At 28.1% G+C, this 9,822-nt stretch overlaps 1 long non-coding RNA gene across 1 annotated transcript; it reads right to left on the reverse strand.

Annotated features, from left to right (window-relative positions):
* Positions 1-262: 262 nt before the first annotated feature.
* LOC111613099 lies at positions 263-5,656 on the reverse strand. The gene is made up of 2 exons (XR_002754714.1): positions 5,487-5,656; positions 263-398 (listed from the first exon to the last, which is right to left on the reverse strand). It is a non-coding gene; the product is annotated as an uncharacterized LOC111613099 (long non-coding RNA).
* Between the last annotated feature and the right edge of the window lie 4,166 nt (positions 5,657-9,822).

Below are 9,822 nucleotides of genomic sequence, written 5' to 3' on the forward strand. Positions count from 1 at the left end.
TAAAATTTTACTATACATAGTGATCTTATAATACTAATTTCATATGAAATAAAGTAAATAATGCATTTTGCATAAATGCATAAATAAAAATTATTGCATTGTTATTATTGAAAGTGCTTTTTAAAAATAATATAACTTTGAAAGTTGTATTCTGAATATCTAATCTTTACAATTCTAATTGCAAATAAAAATAATTAATATATGTAAATTGTAAATTAATCTTTAAAATTTATAAACAATATTAAAAAACTTCAAATCATACCTTTTCCATCCACTGTTCGTTTAATTGTTGTTGTTGTGATAACAGTGCCACCAGGAGTGACACGACTATTTGTTTCAACTATTTTACCTATATTAATACCAGATACAGAATGGCCTTCTTCATCCAGAAATGAAAACTAATCCATTCAAAAATAAAAAATTTTTTTATAAAATTTAGGAAATTATTGGTTATATTCATTAAATATTTTCATATTCTAATAATATAAAATCAAATTAATTTAGTCTAAAAAAGGAAAAATACACAATAGACAATATAACATGGTGATGGAATCCAAAAATTTTTGTGTTATAAATATGGATGCTATTGTGCATAAAACACACAAAATGCATAACGATTTCAAATACTACTGGTATCCTATATTAATTGACAACTTATGCTGAAAAGAGAGTTTGTCCAAACTGAGAGTTTAAACAGCCTGTGTCTTCAAATTAATTTTCATAAAATTTGCCATATGACAAAATTCTACAATTGAAACTTTTGTAAAGACTAGTTACCAGGGAGAAGCTAAGAAATTTTACATTTACCAGCATCTTTTCCTCGATATAAAGCTCAAATATCCCCGAGTGGTTAGAATGGAAAAAAACAAAGATGTCTGTAAGATCCACCAGTTGCAATTTTAACTTTGTAATTTTAATTGGATATTTTTCTGTGTTTTTTAAACTTGATGGCTGAGCAGCCTAAAAAGAAAGGTTGGATCATCAAATGTTTGTATTCTGGAACACTAGAAGTAAATAAATTGTGGTTCCCAGTTTGGACATATTGCGTCTTCAAACTAATTTTCATAAAATTTGCCATCCAATGAAATTCTACAGTGTGTGTATATGTTGGAAAATACAAATCTGAACAAAACTTTTGCAGTTTTTAGGTGATGCTTCCTAAACACATATTGTTAAATGATTATTATATGTCAGCTCAGTGTTTCCTTTGTTTTAGAAAGTGTCTTCTCTTTTTTATTAAAAAAAAAATACTTTTAATATTAAATCAGAAAAAACTATAGAAAATGAAATTTAAAATTCTAAAATTTTAGTCTATAGAAATATCCTAGTTCATTATTAGTTATACACAATAAAAACAGTTTATTCAAATTTTGAAATTGTTTACATAATTTTAAAAATTATGCAATTTTACTTCTTCAAACAAAAACAAATGAAACAAAAGTATAAACCATTGTATAGTAAAAATTTCTTTAAGAACAAGTTTATCTTTGTCTAACAAAAAATTTTGGTATTTATTGGTTAAATTCTGTATTTTGTGTCATGTGTCACTTTCCAATTTCATGCCATGTCCATAATATTGGTCAGATTCAAAAAAGAGAACTTTTACAATATTGTTGCAATAAAGCACAATATTCAAAACATCAAAATTTAATTCAAAATTAACTAAAATGATTATGTGAACTGAGGGGGTAGAGCACTGAGCTTGTCCCCACTTATTGGCTTCTTTTCAGGGATGGTCTATGTGGTAAATGAGTAGGAGGGTTAGCGAGGTCGTGATAAGGGGTTGGTCGTACTCAAGGATGACAAATATTTAAATATAAGAATAACATATTTAATTAATTATAAAATTATACAAAGCGAACATAAAAATGAATAGAGACAAAAGTTGTAAATAGTAACAATATTTCTAAGTCGTGACAATGGTTAATCCTTTCGTGTCAATAAATCGGCTAAGTTCTAGGGCCTTTATAGGTCCTGATATCTTTTAAGTTAAGTTAACCTAAATCTAGCCTATAACTGAGAGAGAAAGTCCATAAAGAGTCTATAATACCTCTTGGTTCCGATCTCGTTGTATGGCCGTTGGTAAAAACATTCCTGGATCAGCAGAGTTGATCATTGGCAATTATGGCGAGGTGGCAATGGACAGAATGGCGGTATGGGTCTGTTGAAGTCCCCAGATGATGTCCGGCCAGAGGGCTGACTAACACTAAGTCTGATGCAATCCCATCTAAGGTTGACTTGCATCCAAGATTTGTTTATGTTAATTGTCAGAAATCAAACATTTCTTTAGATTTATTAAGTCTTTCCACCCGTTATGATTACTCATTCTACCTTATAAATTTGATAACAGCTCTGTCAAAACAACTGAATTAATTGCTGGAGGTGACTAAGGTCAGAGTTTGTCTTGCAACCTTAGTAATAATTGTTCCTTATATGGTCATAAAATTGGACGAAACTAGGAAGTGTGTGGGTTGGTTCAGTTTGGACTCCATTTGTAGGTGACCCTTTTGTTACCCTCTTTCGTGTAACAAGCATAGATTCTTATTAATTGGCTAGTTATTTTATAAATCATAATGAAGGTGGATATGAATCATCTCCGGTTGCGAGGGGAGAACTTTATCTGTGTCTGAAATGTCTTTGAAAGTCTAAAAGGGCACTTATCAAAGTGACACAGAAAATTGAAGGGTTGAAAGGTCTAATTACAACCTTCTAGAAAGGGGAAACTGGAGGAAGAAGGGAAATAATGATTGAAAAAATTGAATCTTTAAAATTCACAAAAGAGCTTGAATCCTCACAATTATAGATATTAAAACAACTTATTACAATGAAATATGTTTTGTTATGTTAAAGCATTTACTATTGCTACTTGAATGACAATTTAAAGCAGGGCCACCAACCTTTCTGATCTCATACCACTAAACTCACAATTTTGAATCCTGCAGACCACTGTCACAATTTTTTTTTTTTAAATGATACAAACATCTATAGAATAATTATCATAAAAGTTCCATTTTACTTTATTAATATGAAAATCACTTGTTTAAATATAACAAATTAGTATGAAGTTTATTGCTGCTTGTTTGAAATAAGTTTTATGGTTCTTGGCTATTTTCCATGAAGGACAATAATTGCATGCACAACATTATTTATTAATTTATTGATAACAGTCATTTTGTGTTTGTTTAAATTCATATAAAAAACCTCCAATGAGACAGAAAAACAACCAAGCATTTTGCATTTCTTTCATAATACTTTGCATAAACTTGAGTTGATCAATGTCCAAATTTTTCCACAGACCATCAATTTGCAACTGCTGATTTAAAGGATTACTAGTTACTTTCCTTCACTTAGAATAACAATTCACATTTAGAAGTTGCAAGTAAAACTTAGATGACAACAATTCCTCAAGCCTTAAAAACTCAAAACTAACCTATGATATGTGCATCCATTTATTAGTCCACACACCAAAATTGCACCTATAGAACTGTTTTGATACACTTCCAAATTGGCTTTTAACACAGTTAGTATAACTACATTTTATTACTGTTTTTGTGAAAACATTTAATATAGTATATTCCTGCAGAATACAAATAACATCATTTCATTCTTATACAAATTGAAAATAGTAAACAAATACATCATTTTCCTCAACATTATGTCTAACCTGAAATGCCAAACTGATGGACTAATTTACATATCAGCAGGTAGCAGTGGGTTAGTTGCAAAATTAATCATTTGTTAAAAATAAAATTGATTTTGATATTAAATATAAAAAAAATTATTTTTAAAATTTTAGAAACAAATAATTCTTACTTAAAGTTTTATTTGTGCACACTTTAATTACTCATTTGAAATAATGCAATTAGGCTGTGTCATTTCATAAGTAATGTAACAGCTCAACCTGACAGAGAACTACTGTGGAACCTCACTTAACAAGCATAATTTGTTCCAGAATAGTACTCGTAATACAAAACAATTTTTCCCATAAAATTAAGGTAAAATATGATAATGCATTCCATGCTGAAAAAAAATACTCAAATATTTTATGTATAATGTTTATTCAAAGAAAACTGTACAATGTGCATTGTTAAGGAGCATGAATCATCATCATCTTTTCTTCTAGCATAGAATGAACCAACGTCGAATGAGAATTCCATTTGCAGAAAACAAAAAAAAAAATCACACATAATATGTTTGATAAACACTCCAAATGATATGCCAAATTCTTGGGCTATGTAAAGGCTATAATTAAATAATAGAAATTAATTAAATTGACTTAGGTAGGCAGTTATGCTTCCATCTCATGTTAAATTTAATAATTATAAATAGTTAATTTTTAATTCAGACATTTCTAAAATTTAATTTGGAATTGGTCATTAAATTTAATATGAGATGGCAGCATAACTTCCTACCTCTAGTCAAATTAATTAATTTCTAATATTTAATTATAGCCCAAGAATTTGACATATCGTTTGGCATGTTTATTATGTAACGAGGTATGGTTGTTGATGTTTAAAAGTAATATGTGTGAACACAAGTTTGGAAAAATGTGTGATCACAAGTGACATTAAGATACTAGTGGAACGAGTGCTAAATACAGACTGATGGAGCATGCGCACAATTCAGGACTTTCCCTCTTCTCGTCACTTGTTATGCGAAACATCGCTCATTAAGCAAGGCAATTTTTTACAATTATGTAAGGTGCTCGTTAAGTGAGGTTCCACTGTATATATCTATCCCATATCCCACTTTGAGTATGACTACATTATTGTCAATAAGTCATTTCTTAGATATTTGTATATTCTACCAAAAGGGCTTCTGGTTGAAGTGGGGAGAGTTTGCACGAGAGGGCAGCTCTCCATCTGTAGAATTCCTTTTGGGTTTATTTAGGCTTTCAATAAGATGTTCAACATGCAGAAGAAAGCATTCCAGTCCAGTAGCATGTTTATGAAAGGAGCAGTGAACATAGATCCACACAATCAAGTTAAAAATAACAGAGACCATAATTCTGCAGTTATATGTTGGGACAAGCTATCACCTCCAACCGTAGCTCCTGAATGCTACTAGACACTAGAATTTTTGAAAAGCATTCTCTTTTGAATCTGACATGAATCAATATTATGGAACATGGCACATCATCGGAAAGTGACATGAGACAAAATGTAGGGGTTTAACCTATAACCGAAAGTTTTATTAGACAAGGATATTATCTTTACATAAACTTGTTCTTAAAAAAATTTTTACTATACAATGGTTTATACTTTTGTTTCATTTGTTTTTGTTTAAAGAAGTAAAATTGTATAAATTTTTAAAATTATGTAAACAATTTCAAAATTTGGATAAACTATTTTTATTGTGTATATTAAAAGTATTTTTTCTAATTAAAAAAGACACTTTCTAAAGCAAATTGGGAACACAGAGTTAATATATTATAATAATCGTTTAAAAACAATTAATATTTGAGAAAATAAATACATAATACTAACCTCAACTGTAAGTGCACCAGTAACGTCATCTTTTTCTAAAGGACGTGATTGCAATGGAATAACATGTCTATTACTGGAATTTTTTGACAACTCTTCAAGACTTACAATGCCCAAACCAAGAAAATTATCTGGAACAAAGAAAAACTTTTAACAATAAACTGAATTTGATACTTTTTTAGTTTTTTCCTAATAATTACTTGAAAAATTTTTCCATAAAATTCAAATTATTACACCAGTAAATTCAGTACAGTTTAGAAAAAGGTACACAAGTTCATGTCTTAGTACTACTTTTTTTATAAATTCTTCTTTTGAGAATGCAAAATAGAATATTTCGAAATTATAATTCAGTAATGTAGTATTCATTAATTTCTATATTTTTAAAAATCATGAATAAAGCTAACTTATAGAAATTTATTTAATGTAAAATGATAAATATACAAAGAAAAAGATCTACATAAGAATGAAATTGACATAATCCATTATCACATACAGTTTTTTTTTTTTTAATATGGCTATATGCATAAGGTGACAACTTTCTACTCCTTAAATTTGATGATTCTGAAAAATCTCATAATGTGTCTTCTCTGCAAATGCCAAATTTCAAAGTTGTATATTTTTTTACAGAACAATATCCTCAACCCTTTTCTCATAGGAAATCTTCCAAACTTTGAGAAAGCATGGACTGATGTCCAGTGAGTTCAGCTGGAAATGAATGATAGAAGAAGATTAAGAGTTTCTCAGGATCAGAAAATGATTTTTCTTCTATTTTTTGAACATGAAATAAAGCTGCAAGAAAAAAATTTTAATTGTTAAAGATCATATTAATCTCTATAAATCTCATAAAAGTCTCTATAAATAGCTAAGATACTATTTATAGAGACAAGTATTCAAGATCATAATGACATCGTGTCGTTATGTCATAAAACAAGATGATATCATGCATAGTTGACAAACATCCATGATATCATGATTCACTTTAGAAACAATTTTGAAAAGCCTCCATGACTGATGTAATTTTCAATTATTTTTCATCATTTTTCAGAAACATCAAATTTGAGGAATGGCAATTATGTATGAAAAATTAGTGAAAAATCATTACCTTATGCAATAATTCAATCACTTGGAAAAATTGTACACAAGAACATGTACAAAGCAGAAAATTTCCACAGCAGTTTTTTTGAGGGTCTGTGATAAGTGGAAACAATTTTTTCAACCTAAATTTTTCCACTGTCAGATGGACAGCATGTAGTATGAGAATATCATGAAAACTAGTGATATGGAAAAATCACAGTCACATACATCTGTGGGTTAAAATAGGAAGCTTTTGTATTTTAAATATTTCAAAATTTAAATACTTGGCAATTAATGTGTGTGAATGAATTTTAAAATTAACAACTTTTTAATAATTTTGTAACAATTGTTGACATATTAATAAAAACAAATGGATAAGGATAACAAAGTATGACACATTCAATTACAAAATTCATAAAAAGCAAATAAATATGCTACTTATTATGCTAGCCATAAAGTATTATTCAGATTATTATTAATTTGTGTGTGGAAAAAACATGAACTAAACTGAAATATAATCATTACGATTATAGATGCCAAACACATACATATTTGTTCTCCTAATTCTGAATCGCAGCATTACAATTATAAAGTTACTTTTAGTGTAATTCTTTTAGCAGCAAGTGATACACAATATAAATTTACTTTTGTGAATATAGAAAACTGTCATGGAAAAAATAATAGGAAAGATTCTCATACACTCATCTTGGTAAAATGTTAAAATGAAAACATCAGATTGACTACAACCATCACTAATAATATTATAATTGGATTGCTTGACAATGTACATTACTTTAAGGTTGGCAATCAAGCATTTCCTTTAAAACTTTAAAATAAAGTTTTAAAGGAAATGTCCTGTTACAAATTTAACATTTGAAAAAAAATTTCAATTATAGACAATTATAGTTGTGGTCATTGAATAGCTGAAAATGCTTCCTGGAACCTTGTTGCAAGATGGAAAATTTTGTTCATACTACATGGGAAAAAAAAATACTAGAAACAGCTGATGCAATTATGAAAACATGAATATGTTGCATAATTTTATTATGAAAAAAAAAAGTGTAATGAGTATGAAAAATGAAAGTATTGCCTAACAAAGTTTGTAGATGTTGAAACACATAAGGAATTGTTTATCTGGAACAATGGAGAAGTGAGATAGACAATAGTTCTTTATCATGGTCTCAACAGTCAAGTCAATATAATTATTGAAATACTGCAGCAAAGATTTGTGAAAGTTTAACTAAATTATTTTTCTAAAAATGTAATGGCAATTAAAATTTTGTGAACAAATATTCTTATGTTTGATGTGAAATAAGTTATTTCTATATATTTATGTATCTAAAATATACAGTAGAGCGTCATTTATCCAAATTAATTGGGGACTGGGATTGTTCGGATAACTTATTTTTCGGATAACCAATTATGTACGAAAAAATACATTAACCTATCCTGTGTTGAAATTTTTCTCTGCTGCGTGTCGCTTTACATTGAATTTTCGTCGACGTTAAGCCTAATGTAAACTTTTTAAAATAATAATTGTGGCTATTGTATCATTAAAAATTATTTCTTTAATTTTTACAAACAAAATAAATATATTGAAAAATATAAAAACAAAAAAAAATTTATACTTTAGAAGTTAATCTAGTATCAAAAANGTTGCTGTAGGACTACTTTATTTATTTTATTTTATTTCATGCAATAAGTAATAACCAAAAACAACTGTCAAAATTTACTATTTAGTTGCATCATATGCCAATAAATATACTCCCTAGGTCATCTCAATCTGATTGTCACCAATTAACAACATAATCATTTTTGAAAAGAAAAAAAAAAAAGAAAAAAATCATAATTTGTAAAATTTGATACATTGGTTACTTTATACCTTTCTTCTTTTTAATCTGCTATTGAAGAAGCCAAACTAGATCCACTGGAAATGTTTTTGACTTCATTGAGTCAGCTTCAGCTAAACAATTCATTCAAACTTCCAAAATATATCATGGAACATTACATTTGAATAAAAAGAATAAACTGTTTGTAAAATGTTGCTAGTTTTTAAACATTTGAAATGTACAGTTGGTGGAATTTGAATATTAAAAGCATGAAAAGTCTATAGAATGCTACAAGTTTATAAAAATATTTTAGAACAAATCTAGTTTGAATTCCTCAGGTAGCAAATTGAAAAGAAAGAAAAGCAAAATGCTTTAGAAACCTAAAATCTGATACTTTATGAACAAAATAAAAAGAATGAAAAAGTAAAATCCATCAGAAAAATGGTTATAATAGGTTAAATTAACTAAGTGATACATTTATCATTTATTCTAATTGCTTAAATTTTATAAATTTCCATATACTTTTTTATACATATGTACTATAATTTCAAGCCTATAGAGAATATGACTAATTGTTTAGACTTAAAAATAATTTTATATAGTGTAATTTCCTATTTATATCTCACAGATTATTTGTGTTTTAAAGACAATTTAAAATAAAATACATATTATATATGTTAGCGATTTTTGTGGATCATGTACCCAGTAAAAGTTACACACTCTAAGGTTTCATTTTATTTTTAAATTAAAATAAAATGAAACCTTAGAGCTGCCTACCTTCATCAGACAAAATTATACTCAATTCAGTTTTTCCCCCCACTTAATGCATGCAGAGCACAATCATTATGTCAGTGACACACTAAGATTTGTTGCAAGTTCACAAGTTGTTATTTGTTGATTTTTAACAATTTCTTCCTGAAATTTCTCTTCTCAACAGCTTTTGGATACCTCATACATTTTGTATCCTCTAATCCAAATTTCCCAAATGAAACATTCAAAACCACACTTGACACATCCTATGTTATAAGTATCTTTCCCATACAATAACAGTATTTTTTACTGTTTGTATAGCATTATATCCTTTACATATGAAAATGCAAAGGATATAATGCTAAAATGCATATCAGGCATACATAATATGCCTGATATGCATTTTATCTGCAAACATTTCAATTTGATTTTATGTAAACAAGATGGGAAGTAAAGTTTTAAAATAAGCTTCTAAACAAAGAATACAATATATTACCAGTAATGTGTTAAATTTCACAAGTATCATATCTATATTAGAAATCACCCCCCCCAGCACAAAAATAGCAAATTCACCAACATCTTATTTGCTGAGAAAAACATATCTATGTTAAGTAAAGAAAGCTGTTAAAGCCACATTAATTAAAACTTCTGCTGCCTACACAATTGCCACAATTAATTTTGCATGT

Source organism: Centruroides sculpturatus, unplaced genomic scaffold (assembly GCF_000671375.1).
Source record: "Centruroides sculpturatus isolate CEXI.00-Female unplaced genomic scaffold, Cexi_2.0 scaffold1801, whole genome shotgun sequence".
Lineage (NCBI taxonomy): Eukaryota > Metazoa > Arthropoda > Arachnida > Scorpiones > Buthidae > Centruroides > Centruroides sculpturatus.